This window comes from Magallana gigas, chromosome 9 (assembly GCF_963853765.1).
Source record: "Magallana gigas chromosome 9, xbMagGiga1.1, whole genome shotgun sequence".
In the NCBI taxonomy this organism is placed as follows: Eukaryota; Metazoa; Mollusca; class Bivalvia; order Ostreida; family Ostreidae; genus Magallana; species Magallana gigas.
The window spans coordinates 30,595,041-30,618,341 of NC_088861.1; the positions used below are offsets into that span (position 1 = coordinate 30,595,041).

Consider the following 23,301-nt stretch of genomic DNA (forward strand, 5'->3'; position numbering starts at 1 on the left):
TGTACTCTATGCTAAGTATGTACAATGACATCATACAGGTCTCACTCCCGACCATATAAATGTAGATATTTTGCCAGTCTTTTGAAATTAATAGATTGCATAATACAAATCTGGGCAAGTTTATACAAATATGACTTGCATGCCTCATGAATGTCTACCCAAATGATGATGAAACATATGCTGGTCTCTTCTTTCATTTTCTTTGTCTTGACCCCTCCCCATCTTTTTCTCTCTCTGTCTCTCTGTCTCTCTCTCTCTCTCTCTCTCTCTTTCTCTTTGAGACTGTACTGTTTTACTGTTGACAGCTGGAAGAAACAGTCAGAGCCATGGTGATGAGGTATGGCAGTCGTCTGATGAAAATGAGAGTGCTCAATGCAGAGCTGAAGTTTACCATCAAGTAAGTCTACAAGATTCTTTAAATTCGTTATTAAACTCATCATTAAATTCAATAAATCATTCCTATCTTATGAATTTACTAATGTTTGCTTAATGAATTGCATTCTACATTTAACTCGTTATAAAATTTTCTGTTCAGGTTTGCCTCAAGTGATACAAGCATTCCGATTCGTCTGTATCTGACCAATGAGAGCGGGTATTACTTAGACATGAGCATGTACAAAGAGGTCACTGATCAAAACACAGGACAGGTTGGTAACCTTTTAAAGATGGAGCTTCTGTGTTGCACCTTATCATAAATGCTTTTACTTTTTTTTTAATCAATAAGGTTTGGGAAATTGTTGTGTGCCGGGGAAACTAACATTTTCTGTTTTAAGTTTTTGGGAAAATATTTCTAATCTTTTGTGTACTAGCACTGTTGGTACATAACTACTATCAAGCATGTTACTTCTTGTAGACAAGTTTCAATGAAATGATATAAATCTAATCTCTTTTCTTTTTTGGTAAAAGTCTCACATTCATGGGTCAATTAAAATGGATACAAGTCTTATTCCTTCGGAATCCAATGTAAATAATAGATTGAAATTTTCTATTGTCAAATATTGAGTGTTTATTCTACACTGAGAAATTCTCCATAATGTCTTATATAAAAACAGGTGATGTTCCAAGCTTACGGTACGAAACAGGGAGCCCTTCACGGTCTGCTGATCAGCACGCCTTATCCCACCAAGGACCACCTCCAGCTGAAGCAATTCCAGGCCCAGTCAAGTGGAACCACATATGTCTATGATTTCCCAGGAATGTTCACTCAGGTACAGAATGCAAGCAAAACAAAATTATGAAAGTGTACAACTAATTATAAGAAATGGACTGGAAAAATTAACAAATTCATTATTTTACATTTTTTGCCCTCTTTATCTCTGGATATAGCTGATTTTTAAAAAACCGATTCATTAAACAGGACCTCTGTTGCACTTGTTGGAAAAACATTTTAAGCAGAAATTTTCAGGGAAGGAAATTAAAAGTTTAAAAATAAGAATTCTATTTTAAAATTGATTTACAGAAGCCCTATTTTGCTTTGGTTTTGTAGGCATTACAGAAGTTCTGGAAGGACCACAGAGAGGAGAATAAGATTCCTCCAGATGCCTTCAGCTGTATAGAACTGGTGCTTGACAAAGACAACAATCTGTGTAAACAGAACCGGCTGCCAGGGGAGAATGAGGTCAGACTGTAAACTTATTACTGTGTTATTACAGGCTGTAAGCCAAAGGGGAGATTGAGGTCAGACTGTAAACTTATTACTGTGTTATTACAGGATGTAAGGAGAAAATGAGATCAGACTGTATTAATATATTAATATGTTAAGGCTGTAAGGAGAGAATGAGGTAGCACTGTAAACTTTTTACTCTGTTATTACAGGCTGTAAGGAGAGAATGAGGTCAGACTGTAAACTTATTACTGTGTTATTACAGGCTGCAAGGAGAAACTGAGGTCAGACTGTAAACTTATTATTGTGTTATTACAGGCTGTAAGGGGAGAATGAGGTCAGATTGTATTAATATATTAATATGTAACAGGCTGTAAGGAGAGAAAGAGGTCAGACTGTAAACTTCTTATGAATAACAGGCTGTAATAGAAGACAAAATAAAACATATAACAGGCTGTAAGGAGAGAATGGGGACATTGTGAATTAAACTATAACATGCTGTAATGGGAAAATCAGGTCATACTGAGAATTTATTCTAGACAGTGTACATGTACTATCAACATTTTAACCAAATGTAGTTAGGAGAAAAATTTTGAGAAGGATGGATACTGACTTCAGAGTTTTCAATGATGAAACTTTGACAAATTTTTATAAGCTTTATGTGTGCCTCCATTTCAGATTGGAATGGTAGCCTGGCAGATGACCTTGAAGACACCAGAATGTCCTGAAGGTCGTGACATCATTGTGATATCCAATGACATCACCTACAAGATTGGGTCATTTGGACCAGCAGAGGATCTTCTCTTCAAGGTCAGAAGTTCATCATGGTATCTGATTCAGTTTTGTAGGAATAAGAAATTTTCTCAAGATTTTTAACAGGTCTGAGAATGTCATTAATATTGATAAAATGTCATAGAGTCTGAAGATTTGGGGTTAATGATTTTGGTCTGAGACTATCAATGACTTTTATCTCGTACAGTCATGTGTTTTGAAACTCATGATTTGATTTTGAAATTGAAAGATGAATGACAATAAGATTGAAAGTCATAAAACAAATTAATTGGAAATTCAAATAATGGTTAGATTTGATACTTGGCCTATTAAATGTGGTTACAATTGTGTAGAAAACAATAAGTTAAAAAAATTGTCTTTAATTTATTTTTTTGCTGCAGAAAGCCTCAGAGAAAGCTAGAAGAGAGGGACTGCCTCGTATCTTTGTGTCAGCCAATAGCGGGGCTCGGATCGGGCTTGCCGAGGAAATCAAACACCTGTTTAATGTTGCATGGATCGACCCCAGCGACATAGAGAAGGTGAGGGCATCATTGGCTCAAGATAAGCTTGGTTTAATGTTACCTTAAATTTAGTAACATATTTTTGAAGTGTATTGAATTTTGTGTTTAGTTATAAAAATGCATTTCTTAAACACAGTGTCCTTTAATTTAAAAACATTTGAAATGCATCATGAATTTATTTCTGAATTATGAATGAGTTTTGCTTATTTATTATTGCAGGGTTTCAAATATCTTTACCTTACCCCAGTAGACTTTAAGAAAGTTAGTGCCATGAATTCCGTCCACGCCGAATTAATTGAAGATGAAGGAGAGCCACGATACAAGATCATTGACATAATTGGTAAGTTCTAATGGATGCTTTCTACATGAGATATCGACAATAAGACATTTAATGGTTAACTTTATAAAGAAATGTATATTTTGTGATTATTATACACAAAGGCAATTTGGTGTTACATGTACCTTTTGCTGTTTATAGGTGTATAGCATAATGTATCTCTGTTTATAGGTCGGGAGGAAGGTCTTGGGGTGGAGAATCTGAGAGGGTCTGGAATGATCGCCGGTGAATCCTCCATAGCCTACAACGAGATCGTCACCATCAACCTGGTCAGTAAGATAATTACTTCCTGGGTCAAAGTTCATGCATGCTTGATCCAGAAGTAGGAGGCCCCTATATTCAATAACATTCATTGAATGAACTTGAAAATAAATGTTTGAATTGTATGCTTGCTTTTCATATTAACTGAAGCAAATTTTATATTTTGTTATGTTTATGTATACGTTAGTATGAAATGGCTTTTTGTATTTATTTACATATTGTATACAGTTAATGCCTGTTTTGTAGGTTACCTGTAGAGCTATAGGTATAGGGGCTTACCTGGTCAGACTTGGGCAGAGGACTATACAAGTAGAAAACTCCCACATCATCCTCACAGGGGCAGGTGCTCTCAATAAGGTAAACTAATGATGATGATGATGATGATAATCTTGATAGTTATAACAATGATGATGATGAAAATTATAACAATGATGATGTAGATGACAATTTTGATGATGATGATGATGATTGATGATTACAGTTCTCCTATTAAATTACAACGATGATTATGACATTTGATAATGATAGTATTTTTAATAGTGATTATGTTAATAACAATGTTGTTGTTGTTGTCGTAATTGATGTTGTTGTCATCGTTGTTGACGTTGTTGTTGATGATAGTTATAACAATGATGTAGAAAACAATTTTGTTGCTGATCATCATGATGATGATTACAGTTCTCCTATTAACTAACTAATTAAAATGATGTCATCGTTGTTGTTGTTGTTGTTGTTGTTGTCGTTGTTGTTGTTGATGATGATGATGATGATGATGATGATGATGATGATGATGACATATTTGATGATTCTGAGTTTTGAGAAAGAAGAAAAAGAAAAATTAATGTTTTATTCTCAATATTAAGTTTACATTTACATCTATTTGTCGCAACTCTTTTGCTGTAGAACTGTTGGCCTGGATATAAAGTTCAGCCATTTAATGCTCTGAAGATTTAAGATCATACATGGTTCTTTTCAACAGTAACCACAATGTTATCATGACACAAAATGCTGTTTTGAAAAACACTTTGTGTACTTAAATAAAAGTTGTATTTCTTCTAATTTCAGGTGCTAGGGAAGGAGGTATACACCAGTAACAATCAACTGGGAGGCATTCAAATCATGTACACTAATGGAGTCACGCATGATGTCACAGTTGATGACTTTGATGGGGTCTACAAGATCATACAGTGGCTGTCCTATATGCCTAAGGTAGGATAATATGTGCCACCTGGCAGTAAGCTAATAAAACAACAGTAGCTATTAATGCAAAAGGGAAATGTAATTTATACAGCAGTAATGGCGAGGAAGAAATTAATATACTAGATTTTCTTGTTCAGTGTAAAGGTTCCCCATTACCAATACTGGAAACAGGAGATCCTATAGACAGAGAGGTGGAATTTGTCCCCACCAAGGCCCCTTATGACCCCAGGTGGATGTTGAATGGCAGGCAGAGTCCAGGTATAGCAACCTTTTGGTTTTCAAAAATCAAGTTAAAAGCGATAAAAGGGGTAATACTAATTTGATGAATTATAATGGTTTAGAAATATCTAGATTTCAAGAATTTAGAATGTTGGTGTTGGAATATTATGGACTTGTAATTGTAGATGACAAGAATTGCTGGCAGAAAGGTTTCTTTGACCATAAATCTTTCCATGAAATTCTACAACCTTGGGCTCAAACTGTGGTCACAGGCAGAGCAAGGTTTGTCTCCCTTGATTTGGAAGTTTATGTAATTTTATTACTATAGTAAACCACGTAAATTTGCTGTAACATTTTATGTACCAAATAGAATGATGACTAGCTGAAATTCTTAATGAATTCTTAATAAAGTTGAAAATTTCAAATATGAATATCAATATGAGATTGGACTAGAGTACTGGAACATGTTGTTTGTTGGTCAGGTTGGGAGGAATTCCTGTGGGTGTGATATGTGTAGAGACCACGACGGTGGAAATGACCATACCAGCTGACCCCGCTAACCTGGACTCAGAGACCAAGGTTAGCCTACTAAAACTGTGCTTATACTTTAGTGTACTCATTAAGAGACCAGGTTCCGTAAACCAGAACCAAATACTTACAATCTTATGCTAAATATTGAAGAATCCAAAAGAAAACGTTAATTGCCATGTTACCAGCATTTTTCTGGAATCCATTTAGTTCCAATTTATTTCAATTTTGGGTGAAAAAATATCAGCAAATTACTATAGTTGTGTGGTCTGTGTTTAGTCAACAAAAAGAAAAGAAAATCATTAAATGTTTTTGTGCAGGTGATACAACAGGCAGGCCAGGTGTGGTCCCAGACTCCGCCTACAAGACAGCACAGGCTATTAAGGACTTCAACAGAGAAGAGCTCCCACTGATGATCTTTTCTAACTGGAGAGGTTTCTCTGGAGGAATGAAAGGTATGTGTGCATGGAAATCTGTTTGTTGTTGATTTTTTTAACATGATATTTGATATGATTACACGTATATTGCATTGCTTGCGTATCAAATTTTATAAAAGTACACAGAATTAAGACTAAGAATGCATGTTTGCCATCCATGAATGACATGATCTACATGCACATTACTGGTATAATGCAATATATAATTAATAATACATGTAAAATTTTAAATCATTTGTACCTGCTTTTCAGACATGCATGACCAAGTGTTGAAGTTTGGTTCCTACATAGTGGACGCCCTCACGGAGTATAATCAACCAATCATGATCTACATTCCTCCCTACGCCGAGCTGAGGGGCGGGGCCTGGGTCGTTGTAGACCCCACCATTAACCCCACCCACATGGAAATGTACCATGATGAACTCAGCAGGTAAAAGAGTTTAGATAATTCAAAAATACTATGCTAAGAGGAAGTATAGTATATCCAGTAATTTTCTTGATGATCTAATTTTTCACTTCTTGCTTGATTTCTTTGACATTGCAAATTATTGAATAGTATTATGCAGAAATTATATCCTATATTATTTTCAATAAGAAACTTTTTAAATCGCATAAATTGACTGACGCTTCACATTTTGTCCATTTTCTCAAATTTTGTGACAGGCAAAAAGAAACGGATAATTGGGAAATCATTATTTGGAATATGTATGCCAGAGTTTCAAATAGTGTTCAAACTTTAAAGAAAACCGCAAAAATGCTCTTAATAAATTGACCATTATTACATTAATTTCTAATAGTAGTCTTGGAACCAGAAGGTACAGTGGAAATAAAGTTCCGGCGGAAAGATCTGGAGAAGACCATGCAGCGTCTGTATAAGACCTGTATCCAGATAGTGGAGAAACTGACCAGTCCACAGCTGAATCCAGACGAGAAAGCTGAACTCCAGAAAAGATTGGCAGCCCGCCAAGAGAAGTTACTTCCCATGTACCACCAGGTGGCTATCCAGTTTGCAGATCTCCATGACACCCCAGGCCGAATGGAGGAGATGGGTGTTATTACCGTAAGTGTCAAGTCATTGTAATAAAGAATACATTCAGATTGATAAATGTTAATGTGAATACTTTTCTTTTGAAGCACATTTTGTTTAAAAAATTCTAACATGAAAATTTCCATGTTTAAGGTCACACATAAAAAAAATTGTTACGGTAGTTCATTAAAGTCATGAATTTTGGTATGATATTTTAATATTTCTCTCTTCTTTAATGACAAAAAGGACATCTTGAAATGGCAAAGTAGCCGAGAGTTTTTTTACTGGCATCTGAAGCGAAGACTTCTGGAGAGGCAGATGAAGAGGAAGATGAAGCCGGTCACCCACAATGTGGGGGAGGGGGAGCTCAACTCCATGTTACACCGCTGGTTTGTGGAGGATAGGGGCACTGTTAATGTAAGATAATTCTTCACATCACTACACACGTGTTTTTCTATTAGTTAATATACGTTTTGCCAATTGTGTTCAACATTTAAATAAAATTTATATCTATGAACTTAAAAGAAACCTCCTTAAATACCCCGGTAGGTGATATTTTATAATTGTTGTGTTTCAAATTGAAGTTAAAAGACAGCTGTTGGTTTTCATTTTAATTTTTTTTTATCTATAAATATTGTTTATGATCATTTGCTTTAAAATTGAAAAAATAAACTAGATGCATCTGCGATTGACTTATATGCTTTCTTTGAGTTTTTTGTTAATGTTTTTGCCAAACCATCACTTGCCATTTTGTACTTTAGGCTTACATGTGGGAAGATGATAAAGCCATGGTTCAATGGTTGATGGAACAGATCCGAGAGGACAGTATGGACAATGCCGTGTCAGACAACATCCGGTGTCTACAGAGAGAGCACGTCCTACAACAAGTCAGAAGGTCCGGCACTTTTACCCCAAAATATGTTCTCCTATATTTTATTTATATTCTTGTTGTCTTCCCATTAAAAAATCAGTAATGAACAATTTTTAGATATTTCTTGAAATTTCATCTTTTACATTTATTATAGATCTGTAACTAATGGGCAGGCTTAATAAAGTTTGCAAGATTTGAATTATGTACAGTACGTGTTTCTCAAAATGTTTGCTTTCTCATCATGTTATGAGATGTATTTTTAAAACCCTCTTTTTTGGTATGAAAGAGAAAATATATCATTCTGTGTCTGAATCTTTTGAAGAAAAAAGTGAAGACAGTTTAAATTGAATAAAAAGTAATTTAAGTAAAAATCTTTCTGTTGACAGCTTGATACAAGACAATCCTGAGGTTGCTATGGACTCCATCGTCCACATTACACAACACATGACCCCGAGTCAAAGGTCAGAGGTCACACGAATCCTAGCCAACATGGACACGTGATGCCGAGTCAGACCATAGTCATCAAGAACCATAACTCTTGACATATCCGTGAACAAATTTGAATCATTATATTATTGAATCCATTATTAACATTGTACATGTATATTCTTGTCTAAGGCAGTTTCCATGGAAATGAAATCCATCAATGCGGACCATCTCATGAGTCAAAATTGTAGATAATTTATCAAATCATTGATTATTATTTATTAATACAATAAAGTAATTTTATAAAGGACTTACATATAGGAACATTTTCTGAGGGCATTTAAGGATATTTATTGATAAATGTTTCAATATCTGTATAATGTCATACAGGGTATATTAACATCTATTTAAATACACATGTATTTGTTTAATAAGTGCTCAAGTTCATAGTTCATGCACATGTATTTATTGATTAGTGTTACAGATTGCTGTAAATGAAATTAGAAATTAACTTATTGAATTTGTGTACAGAGCTAATTATTTTTTTTATCACAATGATGGTGTATTTTGAAAATGGTGATTTTATTTACATGTTTATATATACTGCTTTTGTTCCATTATTTTATTTACTCTGCATATACATTTACATTAATATAAACTTTATGAAAACCATGACATATAGTTTGTGTTTTAAATTAATCATTTATTACTTCAAAACATGTATACCAGTATTACGCCATCAATAGTGTAAATGGTTGTTTATGGTAGAGTTAGTTCAAGGAAATTCAACATGTATAAACTGTATTTGATTGTGCATCATTTAGTAGGCGCACAGCGTATTATCTTGATTATGTTGGATAAATGAGAGTGGTCAAGAACAAGTTGACAGAAGTCCTGATTGGCAGACACAGGATTGTGTGTAAAATGATACATTTATACTCTGTCCCAAGATATCCTGGATTCACATTTTGCTTAATTACTCAATATTTATAAATACCTCAGGGTTTAAACGATGTTCATTCAAAAGTATGAAAAATTTCCAAGATTTCTCAGTTGCTTGTCAGGTTTCAATACAAGGCTAAAAAATGTAATGTCTACGGGGATTTTGTATTGCAGTAAGCCCGGATGATAACGTTGAAAAATAGCGCGAGATATTCCGAGTGATTCCGAATGGAGAAAAGATGTAAACATTCCCCATTATAAATTTCCGTAAGAAATCTATTTTCGATCCTGTGATTGTTTTCGAGTGAAAAATGATAATGTGTCAATGAAAATATCTTGGAAAATTTCCCTTTTATCGAATTTAATTGCACTTCTTTCACAGGTATGTATATTTTTATTAAAAATCGATCAAATGTGCTGCATAAATATCTTGGGACAGACTTTAGCAGAAAACTTTATTTCACTATTCATAATTGAGACACTTCATATTGTATCATCTGTTTATTTTTTAAATAATCAAGACATAATTGAAAATGTACAAATTACTTTGTTGTAAAAAAAAGGGGTTTAGGTATAAAGAAAATGTATCACGTTCATGAATTTCAACAAAATCAATTACTAGAATGACAGGTGAAAAACACATTTATCTGCATGTTCAGGGGCAGGTTACCAATATTAACAAAAATAAGAGAAAAATACATGTATCTACATGATAAATACTAATTATAGTTATTGTACCAAAATATACCCCCTTACACTCATCCCCACCACGCACACGAAGACGCCAAGTTCAAAACCTCCATTTCACAAATTTGTCAATGTTAAACACTTTGACATACAAGGGTATTTTTTATATACTTGCCGATAGGATTATAAATGTAGATCCTGAATTCTCTGTAAGGTAGCAGTTTGTATTCTATTGAGTGGATATTGTCTGAGTGACTGTTGGTATGAGTACAGTGCAGCCTGGAGGTTCCCTGTGATTTGTTGACAGATCCCCAGGATCTCCCAGATAATGTCTCCGAGGCCTACATCTATTAACTCCCCCTGATCATTGTGGACTAGGACCTGTAGATCATCTAAAGCTCTCTGTGCTCTCATTGTGTCAACATGTCTAGAGTACAAAAACTCTAACATGTACAACAGTACGAGGGGTGGAATAAACAATGCAGGCAAACTGTAACAGTTGTGTATACTAGACTGTTGTTCCGGTATTAATTCATTGATATAAAAGATATCATTGTCAAGTTTGATATTCTGTGCTACAGTCTGTCTCATCTTTGTAGACAAGGACTGTCCCCCTACAGCCTCAATATACCTCTCTCTGTCTACACTTCTCCCATACATCAAATATGGCTGTGCTAACTTGACCTTTGTGATATCTATACAAAATAAAGCTTCCCTGTATCTGAATGTCTTGTAATAATGCATTGCAATGTACAACATGTCGGACACATACCCAAACTTGGCTGCTATTTTCAGCAAATGGGAGGATAGTTTGTCAACAATATACAACTGTTTGTTAGAGCCTATGTTAGTGTACAAGTTGTGTAATATAAATGCAGTACGCTTAAGGATGGTGACTGTAAGTTTCTGTAACATGACAATGTGATACTGTGTCAGGGGTAAACTTATCAACTGTTCTATCTTCTGTAGGTAGATTGTACACATCCATAGGTCAGGTGGGGCTATTGCATCACTCCCACATATCTCCATAAAAACAGTTTTATCAAATTCAACCTCAGAGATCAGAGTGTGTTCATCAGTACAAATCGTGAGTCTGGGATTACACAGAACATTAATGATGTAGGACCTGATGGAGGGACTGTGTAACAGCAACGCTAGGCCATTCTTATACAATGTATACAGTCGCGTGAATAATGTCTGTTGTGCTTCACCATAGATATTGCTCAAAAACATGTTATTCTCTGGAATAAAAAAGTTAGGACACACTCCCTCGTACACCCATTTAAGGAGAAGTTTAAAGCAGACCCAGAAACCTGCCAGGAGATTTTGTGGACACCAGTGAAGAAGTGTATTTTGTTGAATCGCCCAGAAAACGGTCGTTTTCATGTGATACGAGCACAGAAGTTTATCTTCATCTCTCAATCCTTTGTTAATTATTTCCTTTAAGAACAATTTCAGCAAACCATACGTTAAGAATTGTGTGTGATTCATTGAATACACAAGTTTGTATTCAGCCTGTGAAAAAGAAATTCTCCATTCGTTGTCTGTATGATTTCCTATTTTGGGTCCTATAGCTACAAAGTGACACCCATTTCTAATGATGTCGCTGACAACATGAGGTGAGGGCCATGCGTGACACCTATCTATCCATGAGGAAGCAGACGGAGGCCAGAAATCACTGATAAAGCAAATAGCATGATCGTATTCTAATACACCATTTAATTGGCCACTGCTACATGGTCCGTGTGGTGTAGAACCAGGCAAATCAAAAAGATGCATGACCTCTCTGTACTTTGAACTTGATATATAGAGCATTCCATTCATCCTTACACACGCTGACATCACTCCATGACTAGTTCTTTCTAATGGTAACCATAGTAAAGTGAATCCTGGTGGACTCTCAGAACTGTCACAGAGAATCAGTGTGTGTTCTTGTGTGTTGTAAAACTGTACCTGAGAGAAATCCCAGATCACTCGGTGTTTATTTGGCCAAATCATGTAGTCAAAGTCTGATCCACTCAGCCTGAGTCCTTCTCTACGACTCCCACTCAGCATCATTCTGACCGGATGATTTAACATCTCGTTGTTTCTCAACATCTCGAGAATGTCCTCTATATCTCTCCTGGAGGCCACCTGTTGTGGAGTTCCTATCTTTAGACACATCCCCACATACACTGACTCGGATATCCTCTGAACAGCCATCTTACTGAAATGAAAAGGACAAGTTACTTGTACAATTCCATATGTCTGTTCTAATAGTGTCATAACACAATTTTAATAATATTAACATAAGTGTTCTGTTTAACAATATTTTACTTACTTTTGTTTTGCCCTTCTAGAGTCAATTGCTGGGAATTTTTATACCCGCACTTTCTAAAGAAAGTTCGGGTATATTGTTGTTACCCTGTTCCGTCCGTCCGTCCGTCCGTCCGTCCGTCCGTCCGTCTGTCACGTTTTACTTTCTCAAACTGCTCTTACATCTTATAAACCAGCAAACTGAACTCTTGGAGTTTGATTTGGGGTATCATGTTGTTTTGTAAAAAGGTTTCAAAAATTCTCTGTTAGTCCTGGGGGTCAAATAATTGGTAAAAAATGACTTTTTCACAAAAAAACTTCTTCCTCGAACTCCTCCTACATTTTCAAAAGTAGACAAATCATCTTTTGGAATATGTTTTAGGGTATCCTATAGATGCGCAATAAGGTTTCAGAATTTTCAATTTTGTCCTGGGGGTCATTTAATGGCTAAAAAATGACGTTTTTTTTTTTACAAAAAAACTGGTTTAAAAAACGTCATTATTTTTAAGCAGTAGCCAAATGATCTTCTAGAATATGATTGGGGGTGTCATATTGAGGCATGATCAGGTTCCAGAATTTTTTTTTTAATTAAGGGGATCAGTGGGCAACAAAAAATGACGTTTTTTGGCAATAAAAATATGGTTCCCAGAACTCCTCTTACAACTTTTGGAGTAGCTACGTCATCTCTTTGGATATAATTGGGGCTGTCCTATAGATGTGCAATAAGGTTTTAAAAATTTAAATTTCATCCTGGGAGTCAAATAGTAGCAGAAAATTGACGTTTATCACTAAAAAAACAAACATTGATCCAAGAGCTACTCTTATGATTTAATGGATAGACAATCATATCTTGGGATATGATAGGGACTGTTCTATAGATGTGCAGTAAGGTTTTCAAAATTTAAATTTCATCCAGGGAGTCAAAATGTAGCAGAAAATTGACGTTTATCACTTAAAAAAAACATAGATCCTAGAACTCCTTTTATGATTTAATGGATAGACACATCATATCTTGGGATATGAAAGGAACTGTTCCATAGATGTGCATTACGGTTTTGAAAAATTAAATTTAACCCTGAGGCCCATTACCTACCGGTATATACCTTTTGATGCCCTTTAAGGATCAAGAATATATATGGTTAAGGGGTGGGGATCTCAACCGTTTTCGAGATATTCGTGCACTTCCTGTTCAAGGGGGGTCATGACCACCCCCGGGGCCCATGACCTACATACCGTTTGATGCCCCTTGACACAAGGAACAAGAATATATATGGTTTAAGGGTGGGGATCTCAACTGTTTTGAAGATATTAAGGGACTTGCTGTTTGAGGGCGTCAGGACCACCCACAGGGCCCATGACCTACATAACATTTGATGCCCCTTGACATCAGAAACATGAATATATATGGTTTAGGGGTCATGATTATAACAGTTTCTGAGATATATGGTAATTTCAAATTCCTGGGGGGTGGGGATGACCCCAGGGGTCAGATCTAATAAACCCTATATATTGCCAGTAACAGCCAATATATGATTATGAAAACCCTTTTATTATTATCTTTGTCCATTTTCAAGTTACCATTTACAATAAAGTCTATGATTCTTCCTACAAGGTTCAATGTTAGACCCCACACCCTTTTGACCCCCCCCCCCCCCCCCCCCCCCCCCGAAAAGTGGTTGTCTAACCCAAAATGAGAAAAATCAAACCAGGGTGTACAACTAGATTTGCAGGCCTATCATATCCTAGAGTTTTGTACAATTATGTTCAGCCATCTCTGAGAAACAAGTTCAGAGCGGGAAAGAAGACAAAGAAGATGAAGAATATATACATGTATTAAGAACCGTACAAAAACAATAAGTCTCCAAACTTCATTCAGGAGACTTAATAATTAATAAAGATTAAATAGAGATAGGATCATCAAACATCAATAATTTAAAGATAATTGACAATTTCTGATTCTAAGGGGGTCAGGATGACCCCTTAGGGTCATGACTTAATACATGCCATAATGATCTGATGCGCCTGCATGACCTAAGGAGGAATAATATCTTTGGATTAAGGTGGGGATCTCAATGGTTTTTATGATATTTGATAATTTCAGGAAGAGCACTTGGGATCATGACCTACATACCATCTTAAATGTCTTGAACAAAGAAACAATAATATAATATGTACATGATGATTCAATTTAAGAACCCAGATATAGATCAATCATCTGTTTTGTAATACTTCCTATGTATATATACATGTACATGTATTAGTTTGTGTTTTGTTCTATACTATTCATGTTCATGACTGTAGTATGGCTTAGTCTTATTTTAAATTACATTAAAAAATTGTCAAATATATGACTTGGAACCCCCACTCCCAAACAAACTCAAATATAAACTGTTCTCTCCCCCCCCCCCCCCCTCCTTCCTTGTCGAATAATCTATTAAAATCAAAATATAATTTGGGTGTCTAAAAACTTTTATAAACTGGTAAAAAATGTTATTCTTAAAAAAAATTACATTACACCTTGCATAATTGACAAATGATCTATTGAGATACGATCAGAGGTCATATTTCTACCTTGGGATCAATAAGTAGTATTCATTGACAAGTTAAAATTAATTAATAACAATAAATGATTCAAATTATAAATGTTTATACTCCACATTCATCCCCCCCCAATCTAACCTGCTTATAAAGATTCAGTCTTCTTAATACATTCTTACATGTGTACAGTAGCAAATTTTAAATCATTTCTTGATTGCTTTTTCTCTCGTGATTCACATTAACATTTTGGAAATTGCTTAATTCAATTTTTAAGATTTATAAACAAAATGTTATATGCATCACTGCCATGTGTATTCACCTATTTGGGGCAATTGTAAAGTCTCCTAAACAAAGCAGTGACATCATTAGGCTAGGAATTACCCACATGGATCAAACACTACTGTATAACATATGAATAAGATAAAATACATTATTATTTCTAGTTCTAAAATGTCAGGGTGTCTCCAAGGGGGCATAATCTTACAATACAATTTTACGCGCAATGACACAAAGAGCAAAAATAAATTAAACGGTTTAGGGATGAGGATCTCAGATCTCAGAAGTTAACAAAATATACAGTGTATCATATCATTTCCTATTTCATAAAGGCGGGGGGATGGGGGGGGGGGGGGGTTAAAGACAACACCTGGGGGTCATTAATGTACTTTACACCAGTTGATGCATCATAATGACTTTAGAAGATATTTTGTATTTTCCTGTTTCGTGGGGTCAGAACAGTCCCATAAGGTCATGACCTACATTGTATTTGATGCATTATAATACATTAAGAAAGAAATACTCCTTCCTTCCTATTATTACTCATATAAAAAATATAAGTGTCTACACTTACTTACATATGTAATACACAAATTTAATAAGAAATTGTTTATACAGGGTCAATATGGGGTCAACTCAACAGTGCATGCAGTTTGACAAATGAAAAAAATAACTTTTGCAACTAAAATGACAGAAACTTTACAAATGCGATAGGATAGGTAATGATGATAAGCTTATTTAAATATTAAAAGATGATGATACAGTATGCTGTCAAAGGGAGATTACATTTAGAAAGTGAAAGTAGAACTTAATATATATACATGTGTATGTATGCTGGCAGGAATCCCATGCTGGCATCTTATTATATTGTGCTACTGCTACTACATGTATTATGCTTACCTAAATTGGTCAACATCATAATGATAATCCAATTAAAACACAATAATGAATTCCTTTAGCTGATCTTAACTACCGTAATCCTTTTCTGCATACGGAAAACACAGACATGTATGTATGGGTGTTGCTAAAACGCGGAACGGAAAACGGAACGGAATGGAAAATTTCATCACGTTTATCGCTTAAAAAGGGTATAGACTGGCCAGAAACGATTTACTTTGTATCTTTTATTTATATCTAATGAATGATTATCAACATGTTGCTATCTTATTAATATTCATATGAATGTCTATCAATTATAGCATTGTATTCATTCGGCTTTAGTTGAGTACGAAACGGAAAAATCAAATGTATACGAATTGTGAAACATTAACATGATTAAACGAGCAAATTAGCTATAACTTTTTACTTATTTCTCTTACATGGTATTGCTGGCATATTAGCGTAACGTACGCAGTTAGTGAAAGCGTTTTATGCGTGTTTTGAGTATTTTTATATTATTTTCAAATATGATGTACATGTATATACTTACATCAAAATTGAATTTTCGGTGTTCTAGACGATCTTTTATCATACAGACGATACAGTATCATTGAGATGGAAGAAAAAAACTGTAGGACTGACGACATTAAAAAATTAAAATACAGTAAACATTAAAATACCCGGTAATTTGTGAAACTAGTAATTTGTGAAACTAGTATTTTTAGCAATGCAATTTTGTTTACGTTTGCATTACAAAGCATGCAGTTGTTTATTCCAGCAGCTATATACATATGATCCGAATAGAGAGTTCTAGACGTTGCCTGGTTTGATTTTCCGATTATATATATTGGGACTATAGTCTGTCGATCCCAAAATATTCATGCAGCACATTTGGACGATTTATAATGGAAAATGTTGACATCTTTTCTCCATTTGGAAGTCACTCAGAAGACCTTGCACAATTTTTCAACACTATCATCCGGGTCTGTTAAAATGCAAAACCCCGTAGACTTCTTTATTTTTAGCCGTGTATTTATACCAGCTGATAAGCTAGAGAGGACGTTTTAAAGAAAGAATAATGAGAATGTTTAATGCTTCTAAAAGAGAATCGCTTGAACCCTGAGGTATATATAAATACATGTATACAGCAAAAAGTGAATCGATGATATTTTGGGACAGAATATAGTGGTCAATGCATGTACTGTTAATTTTGAGGAAATAAATATTCTTGAATAAATAATCTAATATTGCTAATCTTTCAAAAAAAATTAAAAAGGTACATAAAGTATATCGTTTTAGCATACTTAACAAATCTATGAGGTAAATAACATTAGATAAGATTTTCCGTTTTCCTTCCGTTCCGTTTTCCGTTCCGCGTTTTAGCAACACCCATGTATGTATACACGTGAACCCATCTAATCGAAGAGCTGGGTAAAACTAGTACCCGCTAATGAGACATGCAAACCTGTGTTCTGTACGTAACTCCAGACAAAGATCAGTCATTTGTAACATGCATGTATTTTTATGACCTATTCTTCAAATCCACTTGCACTATTTTATTAGGTAAATAACAGCTTTAAGGTGGTGCAGGACACCTGCATATTGTGATGTACATGTATACTTCCTATTGAGATAAACAATAAAGTATGTCGAATATTGATTAAATATTTACCCCCCAAATAATGTTACCTAACATTGAAGCGCAATGGGTTAGAGCGTTTACATGTCTGTAAGAGCATTGGGGTCCAAGGTGTATTTTTGGTAATTTACGAATTTTCATGGGGAGGGGGGGGGGGGGGGGGGTCTGGACCCCTCACTCCCACCCCTTCTCTAAATCTGTGCACACGATGATGTTCATGTAGGCACACAGAAGCAAATCTAAAACCGGCAACCGCCACGGGGAGGGGGCATAATTTAATTTTTAATTTTTTTGTAATAATTATATAGACCATTATACTTCCTATGACATAAAATGTTAAGATTATTGATTAACTGAAAATTCACTGCAAACAGTTCTACCCCAAATTGCACATAAAGTGCTGCTCATGTCACGATGTGTATTATCATATGGGCAGGGATCTCATCCTTCAGTTATGAAAATTATAATTTTTAAATGTATTACCGGAGTTTGCATGTAGCCTTCATTTTTAATTAAACTGGTACAAAACAGTGTTATTTAGGGGCAAACACATGGTGCGGGTATTACTGTCTAATGACAGCATCTAGTTGTATTTTATTTTTAGCCTTGGAAAAACCCGATACATATTAAATAATTATTAAACAGATTTTACACAGGTAAACATCACAGGTACTTGCATTTGGAGACAGGACTGTCCCCTCCCCCGTTCCTATCCCCAGGTTCTTTGACTTTTTTCCACATGAAATTGTTTTCAAAGACACATTGACAATCAATGAAAGTATGTCTATATTTGTAAACACAAGAATATAACGTAAAACTAACCTTTTTTTATAAAACAAAATCTCACTCTCTGAAACAGGATTTATAGGATACTATTAAATGATTTATAGTACTGTGGTTTCATTAATTTTCGTGGGTATCAAATTTCGTGGATTTTCTGAAATCCACAGTTTCAAGGATACGTAATTTCGTGGCCAATGCAAATATCAATACAAAATGTTAGTTGAAATTGAACTTCAATGAACATTCAATTTCGTGGATCAACTTAACAACGAAATCCACGACAATTGGTATTCCACGAATATTGATGAAACCACAGTATCAGAGAGTTATAAAAAAAAAATTGTAAAATACCCCGATATCACTGATAAAGATACGTTCCGTCATGTATTATGAATGTCTAAATCCCGTGACATACAAATGCCTTTTTGCAGTGGGTCTCTACATATGTGCACACTGTTTGTCTTCTTATGTGTCATCATGCAAGGCTTGATATGAAATGCAAAAAGAAATCGCATGAAATCGGGTAACGAGAAAAAAAAAATGATCTAACGCAATATCATTTGTCTGGAAATCGTCAGTGATTGTGGACATGACCCCCCCCCCCCCCCCCCCCACAACCACACACAAACACACACACAATAACGCGGTTTGTGTATTTTTCTGCAATGTCGCTAATTTTCTATCCTGCATGAATCACCAAAGATTGAATTTCAAATCATTTTTTATTGTTTAATTGATATTACTTTTAAATGAAAGAGATAATCAAAAGATCAAGATAGACTACTACATATCTTATGTAATATTACTTAAGCATAATGTTTGCTGAATGCAGTACCTATACTCAATATACAGAATAACTTATCAACTGACATTGAAATATTACGTAAAAAATCAAAGCACAGTCACCTGACGTTATATATGTATTAATAAAAATATAAATCATTTACTTAATAAAGTACCTTGTGAATTATTCCGTACTAAGCATAACTCTAATATAACGAACTCGCCTAGGGGGTCTATGTGTTCCATGACCCGAGGGGTCATCTCTACAACACAGAAACAGCTATGTTTTATTTTAATTTGGATTTTATGCACATTACAGTAAACTACATGAGCTCCACATTGCTTGCTTTTCGCAAAACATATACATTGTCTAATCAGACATCACACATTACCTGTAACCATGCATGCATTATTAAAATTTTCCTCCTTCTCATACTGAACCTAAAATTAATAAACGTTGCTATGCTTTAAAAGTATGCAGAATTAAAAAAAACCTAACTTAATTAAGTTTAAACATAAAGAATGAAATACACGAAATTTCAATACGTTACAAGTTAGAGTAAGCCTTTACAATGAAATATTGACATCTTTTCATAGAAACAGCCCCGTTTATCAATTAGACAAAATCTACAGCGGCTGAAACTGACAAGAAACTGACAAGACTGAAATTGACACGCCCTCTTTATCGATTGGTCGAAACCTACGGCGACCTAAGAAAATCACGGACTGCACGAAATAATCATGATGATGTCAGATTCAGGGTCTCATAGGGGACAATTCATGTAATTTCAATTATACATGTTAGAGTCAGCGCCGTCGTCTGTCCCCTGTCTCCACGTACAGAGACTTAGCGGCAAGACAGACGGGAAAAATGATGAAAACTTTGACAATCTAAATACATACGTATTTTAAAAATATCTTACAAGTATCTTTATATAAACTAAATACACCATAGTGTGTATGTAAAGGTTGTCCGTATATAAAGGCGTAGTACTGAAACGCTCCCACTGGCATTAATTAGGTATATAGTGGGTTAACCCTTTAGCTCAGTCGGCAGAGCGTTGGTTTTAAAATGAATTTTAAGGGTCCTGAGTCCGAGCCTAGTTTCTGTCATCCCTCCTCCTTTATTAGAAAACCTTGTAGATATTGTTATGATTTCAACAAAGCAGATAATAGTAGCTACAGACAAGTCTTTCAAATCTTTTCATCATTTTAAAAAAATACATTTTTCCCGCTTTCACAGAAGTGGGGATAATTAATCTCGGTTTGTCCATCTGTATGTCCGTCTGTCCGTTGTTAGTCCGTCTGTGTGTTATTTAATTCATTTAAAAACCGCCCCATCCCACGTTTAATTCTGAACAATAATCTAAAAAGCCTTCATTGGCTTCAAGCGGAGCTTTTGCAGTGAACTTTCATAAAACTGCTCGCTAAAGTGAAACTTGATACCACAACTCACAGTCATTGTGAGTTGTGTGATATCAGCAAAATTAACAAGATTGTTTATGCCATTGAATGGAATAGACAGTTCTATTGACTTAAGCCAAACGATAAAACCCCCTTAAAACACCCAAATATCAAACACACAGACTCCCGGTACATTATTTAAACTCTACAACAACAAAATCATATAGTTATAATTAATTACTCAAAATGAAAGTTGTGTAAACTCTTGCCTTAACACGTCATAGGATTTTTCTTCATGGTTAAAAACCCCCCATTGATTCCTTGCTTCACAAAACTGAAGAATGAGTTGACTAAACGAACTCACCGGAATTAACGAGGCCGGGTCTAATTTGTTCTGCCCTAGATTTTTAAATGAAATTTTTTACATGAATTTCTAATTATATAATTATGTTTTAAGACTAGAGCCGAGCTCGGTGCAAGCAACGAGGAGGTCTTCTGTTATAGCTTCAAGCCAAGATTGGATTGTCAATCAGCCTTAATAAAACCACCCCTTCTCCTTACACTTGTTAGGATCTGACAGGTATTGATAGTAGGTCATCTTACATAGAAGTTATCTTCGCACGACCATAACTTCTGTCCTATCAGGGCTTTAGAAAATGAATTGGAACGCTTCAGAAGTTGATAGACAAGTTAATTCATGCCTGTATTTTTTATGTAACTTCCAACTGCCTATTATTGTAGAGCTAATCCTCTCATAAAACAGATAAAGGCATGTATGTGATAAATTGGGGTTATATTTTGATTGTATGCTAATGAAGAGGTCATGTGAAGATGACCTCTTATGGATTCCTATCAGACCCTGACGAATGTAAGGAGAAGGGGGGTATCTAGCGTTTTAAAACTACAAACATTTTTTTATACCACTGCAGATTGGTAGTAAACTATATACATTAATTTGTGAAACATAAACAAATCGTGTTGAAAACTCTACGTGTGTATTAATATATGATGACTGTATGCATATAAGGAGGAATTTGAATCGGGACAGGTAAGGATACAGTCTTTTATCTGAATTTTTTGGGGGCAGTGATAATAGTTATAGTGAGTTTTAGCTAAAAGACCTAAAAAAAAAAATTTAGAAAAGAGAAACGACTCTGTTCAGTCACAACCTGCTTTGAGAAAAATGAAAGAGTTTGCAGGGTTTTTTTCAGTCATAAAGCTGCAACAATGAGAATAGAGGTCATATACGTGAAGCATTGTATTATATATTTTAAAATGTTTTAAGTGTTAATTCCCTATTATCTAGGTTATGATAACTTAAAAACACACATCATAAATTTATGTGTATTTAATTATTCCGACCAGAAAATCAAAGCGATTAATATGTCTATGTACAACTGATGACAGGATACAAACTAAGCCTTTCTCATAGTGTCATGAACATAAAATCCACTGCAATGATTCATGAAAAACAGTGTTTTTATGTTTCATAAGCATTTCGATTCCCTGTACTCATACTTACACCTGTACTGTTAAGACATGGAATAGTTTATGTAAAATGCAGTGTTAAAATTAAAAGATTGAAACGAACACAAACTGTAAATGAACGTGGACGCCCTCCCCAACCCGAGGATCGTTTTACGAGAGGTGCTCAGTTGGGGGGGGGGGGGGGTAACTCTCCGTATAATGTTTGGCCATGCAGCCACTCAGCGTTATTTTTAAAAGGATGAACATAATTTATAGGAAATCCTGACGAGCAAATAAAAGGAGATTCTCAAATCTTCAAAATCTTAATCCGTGAGGGAGGTACATGTCTTTGTAGTGGTTGTGAAACACAACTCTAACTTCTATTAATTTTAATACAATTTCGCTTTAAATATGCCAATACTTTTTTTTAGCCTTCATCTAAAAAGTGTGTGTGGAGAAGCGGTGTATAATGTCCCAGAATTTAATTTTCTAAATGTAAGTTTTAGGGATATTTTGATTGCAGGATAAGTCGGGGGGGGGGGGGGGGGGGGGGGTCGGAGGGGGAGGAGGGCAGAGCTCCCACTGGATTAAAAATCCTTTTTGCCACTTTATTGCGGCACGAAGATCGACCTATGTTTTAAAATTATTTCTATCATAACACATATACATTTTACTAACTTGTTTTTCATGTACTTGAATGTATATTTGCACTCTCCTCATTGACATGTGTATTTGTATCACTTGATGTTTTCTAAATAAAGATACTGAAATTCTGCAGATCTTAGTTAGAGAGAACAAAGGCACTTTTAATGCAATGAAACAAAAATTTATGGATTCATACACATAAATAAGAAGATGGAGTGAAAGTCACAAATACATTATTTCTCCTGTTCGTTACTATTTCAGAGTGGCTACAATTTTACGATCTCTGATTTTGAAAAAGTCAGATGTAAAATATTCTGCTGGGTTTTAAGTCGATTATGTGTAACTTTGAGAAGTGCATCTTTTTTCGGAGACAAATATGTTGCTAATTTGTTAAGTCAAGTGAATTATGTTGTAAGATGTTTCAAAGAAATAAGGAAACTGTCGACATTTGTAGTATTCTGATGATTTCTATGACAACCAACAGTATTGCAAAACGTATTTTATTAACTTTTAAACATGAGAACAAATACATGTGTAATTATTATAAATTTAAGATCTTTGGCGTAAAAACGTTTAACAGCAATGAGTTCGTTTTTACAATGAAGCAAATGATCATACAGGAAAACCACAAAAGTGATCAAGTGCTAGCTATAGAATCAAAACAAACCTTGTTTAAAAATTCATGTGAAATATTTTTTGAAATGGTCTTTACTATTTTTTTAAACACTTTTTAGCTCACCTGAGCTGAAAGCTCAAGTGAGC

General features: G+C 34.9%; 1 pseudogene; it reads left to right on the forward strand.

Annotated features, from left to right (window-relative positions):
* Positions 1–23,301, forward strand: part of LOC105319331 (acetyl-CoA carboxylase-like) — a 101,862-nt pseudogene that overhangs the window by 21,034 nt on the left and 57,527 nt on the right.